Source organism: Larimichthys crocea, chromosome XIII, assembly GCF_000972845.2.
Source record: "Larimichthys crocea isolate SSNF chromosome XIII, L_crocea_2.0, whole genome shotgun sequence".
NCBI classification, from domain to species: Eukaryota; Metazoa; Chordata; class Actinopteri; family Sciaenidae; genus Larimichthys; species Larimichthys crocea.
In genome coordinates, this window is record NC_040023.1 from 48,343,776 (window position 1) to 48,352,007 (window position 8,232).

Below are 8,232 nucleotides of genomic sequence, written 5' to 3' on the forward strand. Positions count from 1 at the left end.
AGCAGGCCGAGACCCTGCAGCGTGAGCTTGAAACGGAAGTCAAGTCTCATGCAGTCTCAGTGTCAGAGGGCTCCGTATGACCCAAAACGTGAGGGCTGAGCAGGAAGCCATCCGTCACAGATGGCAGAGGAGATCACTGTCCGCAGCAAAATGCCCATGAGAGCAAGAAGATTTTGAGAGCGAGCTGGACAACCGAAAACTGAGCTCAGTGTTCGATCTCACTCAGCCTGAAGCTATCCACTGAGTTCACGGCTGAGAGAGAGGCTCTCCAAAAAATCACAGACAATAATGACAACCAACCACCAAAGGAGGCTGAAGCCACTGAGGACAAGCAGTGGAGCAGGAAGAGACCACATTCCGCACTGGCCCTCGAACCACCGAAGCAGGCTGAGGACAAGCAGTGCGAGCAGCAGGCGACCATCAGTCCTGCACTGGCCCTCGAATCCCAGAGAGAGCTCAGGGAAATCTCCAGACAGGACAGCAGAACCACTCTGTCGGGAAGAGGACCGTCACTTTCTGGGGTTGAGGAAACCACAGAGGTGGAAGAGGAGGAGGGAGAACTAAAGAACATCGAGTTCTCCGGGTTTTCTCCTGCGTCCAAGGACGCAAAAAAACGCAAAAAAACGCAAAAAAAAAAAAAAAATTAAAACAAACAAAAAAAAAAAGTTCAAAGTTCAGACATTGTTATATTACATAGTTTTGTAGTTGCACAGTTCTTGGGCCTTTTTACAGAAACATCCTGTCTGTGTCATTCTAATTTAAGATGACATCACAGAAAATAAAATGTTCTCAGGGTTTGAATGTAGCTGATAATATCCTAAGTGAATAAAAAAAGATAATATTTATTCAAATATTTATTTTTTAATTTAAATTAACTGTTTATGCTAAATAATTTTTTGTCCTCAAGTCAATGGCAACTGGGAATTCATGGATTCATGCATTCGTTCTTAAGCTACATTACAACCAGTTCACCCATTAACAATAAAAACTGGTTAAACATAAAAACGTAGAATGCCTCAGAATCTGACATATGACACATTCAAAGCTATAGTTGTGGTGTTTCAAAGTGGGGTTTTACCTGCAGTAGCTATGCTATGCACTGCTGTCGACAGGGTCAGCACAAAAAATATATTTTTGCCAAAAAAAAAAATCACTATCTGTTTAAGTGTACACATATTAAGAAATTTTCATGCTTAACCTTGCTGTCAGAACACCTTTTAATTCAGTGCTAACTTTAAAACTTCCAACAGCTGTCTGACAGCAAAGCAAATATACAAGAAAACATGAGGGGTCACAGACCTCGTGGAAAGACAACTTTCCCAGTATAATAACATGACATGTTTGGTATCAATAGATTCAATAGACTTTGCGGGGGCCCTTTAAGGTTCTGAAGTCATGGGTTCAAACCTTATGATAGATGTGGATTTTTAGGTCTCGTCCAAAAGAAGAGTGAAAACCACAAGACATGAAAGGTAGTCTGTAAGGCATAGCTCAAGTTGTAGAAGCTCCTTTGAGCTTCAGATGTCATGGGTTCAAAACCTGTGAGATGTTGGACACTTTTGAGGTGCTGTCCAAAAGAAAGAGTGAAAACTGCCAAGAACTTATGGTGAGCTATGTGAGCCAATAGCTCATTAGGTTAGAGTGTTTGTTTGAGGAGCTGAAGTCATGGGTTTAAACCTTATGAGAGCTGTGTATTTTTAGGTCTCTGTCCAAAAGAAAGAGTGAAAACCACAAAGACATGACCTTCATATGAATGAATGTATCTAGTATCTATCTATGTTCATATGTATGTGTTTGTATGTTCATATGTAGTGTGTTAGTTATGTATGTATGTGTGTGTTGTGTGTGTGTGTATGTGGGCCATAGCTCAGGTTGGTAGAGCGCTGCTTCTAAGTCGTAAGGTTGTGAGTTCCAGTCTTAGAGGTGCACGGGCTTTTGACGTCTGCGTCCAAAATAAAGAGTGTGAACTGCCAGAAAAAAACATCTCTGCCTGTGTGGGCCGATAGTGCAGATTGGTAGAACACAGCCTGTAAGCAGTGAAGTCGTGGGTTTGAATCTTATGCGATGCACTGGCTTTTGAGGGCTGCGTCCAAAAGGAAGAGTGTAAACTCCGAGAAAGCCTGTAAACCTGTCCATACTGCAGAGCGCTCTTTTGCCCTTGCTGCTGCAGCCCTGCTTTTGTTTGGTTTGGTGTCACACACCCGGATTATACGGGAATACATGATCATAGTGGTTTAAATTAATACATATACTGTTAATTATGTACATACATACATTAAGACAGTAATGGGGTACACAGGTAAGACAGTATGACACAAGTAAGGATGAGTATGACAGTACCCCATGTACAAATGAATGAAAAAAATCAACATGTAACATGTTTGCTTGTCCCATCAATTGGGCGTAATCCAGTATTTATCTATGCTATCTCTCTCCAAACGTGAAGGAGAAACTAAATAGTAAATATTTCTTATGACATTTTTTATTTGCTCATTCACGTGTCTATGATTTACAGAGTGTACGCAAATAACTGAATGATCTTGCACCATGGTGCAGACCAGCATCGTACTCGGAGGAAGACCATAGACAGTATACAATGGATGTAGTATCCACGACGTCACCTACAGGTCTGAAGAGTGTGGTGGCTCTGGCTGCCGCCATATTGGCAGTGCAACCATGTGTTTACGTTTGAATTACACCATGTGACTTAGAATGTAAACAAATCAGAGAAAAAGGGGCGGGACAAATGGAACTGTACAGATCAAACAAAACCACACACAAAGGCACATGCATTGTGACATCATCAGGACGGTATATAAGGCCACGACGCTTCAGTCAGTCAGATCATTCAGACCTTTCAAATCGTGAACCACAGTGAGAAAGAGCCAGAAAAGACAATTTGCAAAGAGACAACGACTGATACAGAATACAACTGTTGTCAGAGATCTACAACTGCAACCTACAGCATTACTTTGTGACTGACTACCAGCCAAAGAAAGAAAATGCAGCGCCCAGGGAACCCCAGTGGTAACCAGAAGAGCGATGAAGAGCAGACCGTACGCGGCTGCTTTTGTGAGACCAGCTGCCAACTCAACCAAGAGTTGGAGGAAACAAAAGCACAGCTGAAGAGACAAAAATCCTTGAAGGAGCGTTCATCAACAAGGAAAAAGAGACAAGGAAGGAGCTAGAGAGACTCAAGAAGTACACCAATCCAGAAACTCTCAGCACCGCAAAGATCGCCAACCAAGTCAGCGACAACACCAAGGGAAGAAAAAGAAACTCTTGCAGGTCGACTATGAGGAGCTGCAGGTGGCTCACACATAATGAGGAAAAGTTCCAGGCAGAGCAAAACAAGAATAAGCTCTTCAGGAGGAACTGGAACGGCTCCACATTTCTTACCAAGTGCTCAACGCAGGTATGAAAATGATGTCCCCAAGCTCAAAAAGCAAGCCTTTTACCTTCAGCAGGATCTTGATAATGAGATCTTGCAGAAGCAGCTCGTGCAGTCTGACTACGAAGAAGCCTTCAAGGCACTCCAGGAAGAGAGAGACAAGAACAAGACTCTCCAAAGACAACTGGAGCAGGCGAGTGTGTCACTCCATGAGGTCAAGCAGCAGGCGACACCCTGAGGTTTGACCTTGAGAAGGAGCTTGAGCAGAAGAAACTCCTGCAGAAAAGTTATGAGGAGCTGCAAGAGACACACAAGCAGTCAGGACAAGTTCTCTGCCGAGATGAAGCTGAAAAGGAAAAGAACATGACTCTAGAGAAGGAACTGGACAAGATGCACGAGACTACCCAGAAGTATGAAGCCGAAGTCCCACGGTCAGAGAGCAGGCCGAGACCCTGCAGCGTGAGCTTGAAACGGAATCAAGTCTCATGCAGTCTCAGTGTCAGAGGGCTTCCGATGACCCAAACGTGAGGGCTGAGCAGAAGCCATCCGTCAACAGATGGCAGAGAAGATCACTGTCCTGCAGCAAAATGCCCATGAGAGCAAGAAGATTTTTGAGAGCGAGCTGGACAACCTGAAAACTGAGCTCAGTGTTCAGATCTCACTCAGCCTGAAGCTATCCACTGAGTCACGGCGGAGAGAGAGGCTCTCCAAAAAATCACAGACAATAATGACAACCAACCACCAAAGGAGGCTGAAGCCACTGAGGACAAGCATGTGAGCAGGAAAGACCATCAGTCCTGCACTGGCCCTCGAACCACCGAAGCAGGCGAGGACAAGCAGTGCGAGCAGCAGGCGACCATCAGTCCTGCACTGGCCCTGAATCCCAGAGAGAGGCTCAGGGAAATCTCCAGACAGGACAGCAGAACCACCTTCTGTCGGGAGAGGACCCGTCACTTTCTGGGGTTGAGGAAACCACAGAGGTGGAAGAGGAGGAGGGAGAACTAAAGAACATCGAGTTCTCCGGGTTTTCTGGTTTCCCCTGCGTCCAAGGACGCAAAAAAACGCAAAAAAACGCAAAAAAAAAAAAAAAAAAAAAATTAAAACAACAAAAAAAAAAGTTCAAAGTTCAGACATTGTTATATTTCATAGTTTTTGTAGTTGCACAGTTCTTGGGCCTTTTTACAGAAACATCCTCTGTCTGTGTCATTCTAATTTAAGATGACATCACAGAAACATAAAATGTTCTCAGGGTTGAATGTAGCTGATAATATCTAAGTGAATATAAAAAGATAATATTTATTCAAATATTTTATTTTTTAATTTAAATTAACTGTTTATGCTAAATTATTTTTTTGTCCTCACATCAATGGCAACTGGGAATTCATGGATTCATGCATTCGTTCTTTAAGCTACATTACAACCAGTTCACCCATTAACAATAAAAACTGGTTATAACATAAAAACGTAGAATGCCTCAGAATCTGACATATGACACATTCAAAGCTATAGTTGTGGTGTTTCAAAGTGGGGTTTTACCTGCAGTAGCTATGCTATGCACTGCTGTCGACAGGGTCAGCACAAAAAATATATTTTTGCCAAAAAAAAAAATCCTATCTGTTTAATGTACACCATATTAAGAATATTTTCATGCTTAACTTGCTGTCAGACAACCTTTTAATTCAGTGCTAACTTTAAAACTTCCAACAGCTGTCTGACAGCAAAGCAAATATTACAAGAAACATTGAGGGGTCACAGCCCTCGTGGTAAAGACAACTTTCCCAGTATAAAATACATGACATGTTTGGTATCAATAGATTCAATAGACTTTGCGGGGCTCCTTAAGGTTCTGAAGTCATGGGTTCAAACCTTATGATAGATGTGCATTTTGAGGTCTCTGTCCAAAAGAAGAGTGAAAACCACAAAGACATGAAAGGTAGCTCTGTAAGGCAATAGCTCAAGTTGTTAGAACCTCCTTTGAGCTCAGATGTCATGGGTTCAAAACCTGTGAGATGTTGGACACTTTTGAGGTGTCTGTCCAAAAGAAGGAGTGAAACTGCCAAGAACATGGTGACTATGTGAGCCAATAGCTCATTAGGTTAGAGTGTTTGTTTGAGGAGCTGAAGCATGGGTTTAAACCTTATGAGAGCTGTGTATTTTTAGGCTCTGTCCAAAAGAAAGATGAAAACCACAAAGACATGACCTTCATATGAATGAATGTATCTATGTATCTATCTATGTTCAGTATGTGTGTGTATGTGTCATATGATGTGTGATATGTTCATAGTATGTGTGTGTATGTGTAGGTGGGCAAAGCTCAGGTTGGTAGAGCCTGCTTCTAAGTCGTAAGGTTGTGAGTTCCAGTCTTATGAGGTGCACTGGCTTTTGACGTCTGCGTCCAAAATAAAGAGTGTGAACTGCCAGAAAAAAAACATCTCTGCCGTGTGGCGATAGTGCAGATTGGTAGAACACAGCCTGTAAGCAGTGAAGTCGTGGTTGTAATCTTATGCGATGCACTGGCTTTTGAGGGCTGGCGTCCAAAGGAAGAGTGTAACTCGAGAAAGCCTGTATAAGCCTGTCCATACTGCAGAGCGCTCTTTTGCCCTTGCTGCTGCAGCCACTGCTTTTGTTTGGTTTGGTGTCACACACCCGGATTTACTGGAATACATGATCATAGTGGTTTTAATTAATACAAACTTAATATGTACATACATACATTAAGACAGTAATGGGGTACACAGGTAAGACAGTATGACACAAAGTAAGGATGAGTATGACAGTACCCCATGTAACAATGAATGAAAAAAATCAAACTGTAACATGTTTGCTTGTCCCATCAATTGGGCGTAATCCAGTATTTATCTAGCTATCTCTCTCCAAACGTGAAGGAGAAACTAAATAGTAAATATTTCTTAGACATTTTTTTATTTGCTCATTCAGTGTCTTGATTTACAGAGTGTCGCACAATAACGAATGATCTTGCACCATGGTGCAGACCAGCATCGTACTCTGAGGCAGACCATAGACAGTATACAATGGATGGTATCCACGACGTCACCTACAGGTTTCTGAAGAGTGTGGTGGCTCTGGCTGCCGCCATATTGGCAGTGCAACCATGTGTTTACGTTTGAATTACACCATGTGACTTAGAATGTAAACAAATCAGAGAAAAAGGGGCGGGACAAATGGAACTGTACAGATCAGAGCAAAACCACACATCAAAGGCACATGCATGTGACATCATCAGGAGGTATATAAGGCCACGACGCTTCAGTCAGTCAGATCATTTAGACCTTTCAAATCGTGATACACAGTGAGAAAGAGCCAGAAAAGACAATTTGCAAAGAGACAACGACTGATACAGAATACAACTGTTCGTCGTCAGAGATCTACAACTGCAACCTACAAGCATTACTTTGTGACTGACTACCAGCCAAAGAAAGAAAATGCAGCGCCCGGGAACCCCAGTGGTAACCAGAAGAGCGATGAAGAGCAGACCGTACGCGGCTGCTTTTGTGAGACCAGCTGCCAACTCAACCAAGAGTTGGAGGAAACAAAAGCACAGCTGAAGAGACAAAAATCCTTGAAGGAGTCGTCATCAACAAGGAAAAAGAGACAAGGAAGGACGAGAGAGACTCAAGAAGTAACACAATCCAGAAACTCTCAGCACCGCAAAGATCGCCAACCAAGTCAGCGACAACACCAAGAGGAAGAAAAAGAAACTCTGCAGGTCGACTAGGAGGAGCTGCAGGTGGCTCACATCATTAATGAGGAAAAGTTCCAGGCAGAGCAAAACAAGAATAAGCCTTTCAGGAGGAACTGGAACGGCTCCACATTTCTTACCAAGTGCTCAAGCGCAGGTATGAAAATGATGTCCCCAAGCTCAAAAAGCAAGCCTTTACCTTCAGCAGGATCTGATAATGAGATCTTGCAGAAGCAGCTCGTGCAGTCTGACTACGAAGAAGCCTTCAAGGCACTCCAGGAAGAGAGAGACAAGAACAAGACTCTCCAGAACAACTGGAGCAGGCGAGTGTGTCACTCCATGAGGTCAAGCAGCAGGCTGACACCCTGAGGTTTGACCTTGAGAAGGAGCTTGAGCAGAAAAACTCCTGCAGAAAAGTTATGAGGAGCTGCAAGACACACAAGCTCAGTCAGGACAAGTTCTCTCTGCCGAGATTGAAGCTGAAAAGGAAAAGAACATGACTCTAGAGAAGGAACTGGACAAGATGCACGAGACTACCAGAAGTATGAAGCCGAAGTCACCACGGTCAGAGAGCAGGCCGAGACCCTGCACGGGAGCTTGAAACGGAAGTCAAGTCTCATGCAGTCTCAGTGTCAGAGGGCTTCCGTATGACCCAAAACGTGAGGGCTGAGCAGGAAGCCATCCGTCAACAGATGGCAGAGGAGATCACTGTCCTGCAGCAAAATGCCCATGAGAGCAAGAAGATTTTTGAGAGCGAGCTGGACAACCTGAAAACTGAGCTCAGTGTTCAGATCTCACTCACTAGCCTGAAGCTATCCACTGAGTTCACGGCTGAGAGAGAGGCTCTCAAAAAAATCACAGACAATATGACAACCAACCACAAAGGGGCTGAAGAGCCATGAGGACAAGCATTGTGAGCAGGAAGAGACCATCAGTGCCGCACTGGCCCTCGAACCACCGAAGCAGGCTGAGGACAAGCAGTGCGAGCAGCAGGCGACCATCAGTCCTGCACTGGCCCTCGAATCCCAGAGAGAGGCTCAGGGAAATCTTCCAGACAGGACACCACCTTCTGTCTGGAAGAGGACCCGTCACTTTCTGGGGTTGAGGAAACCAGCGAGGTGGAAGAGGAGGAGGGAGAACT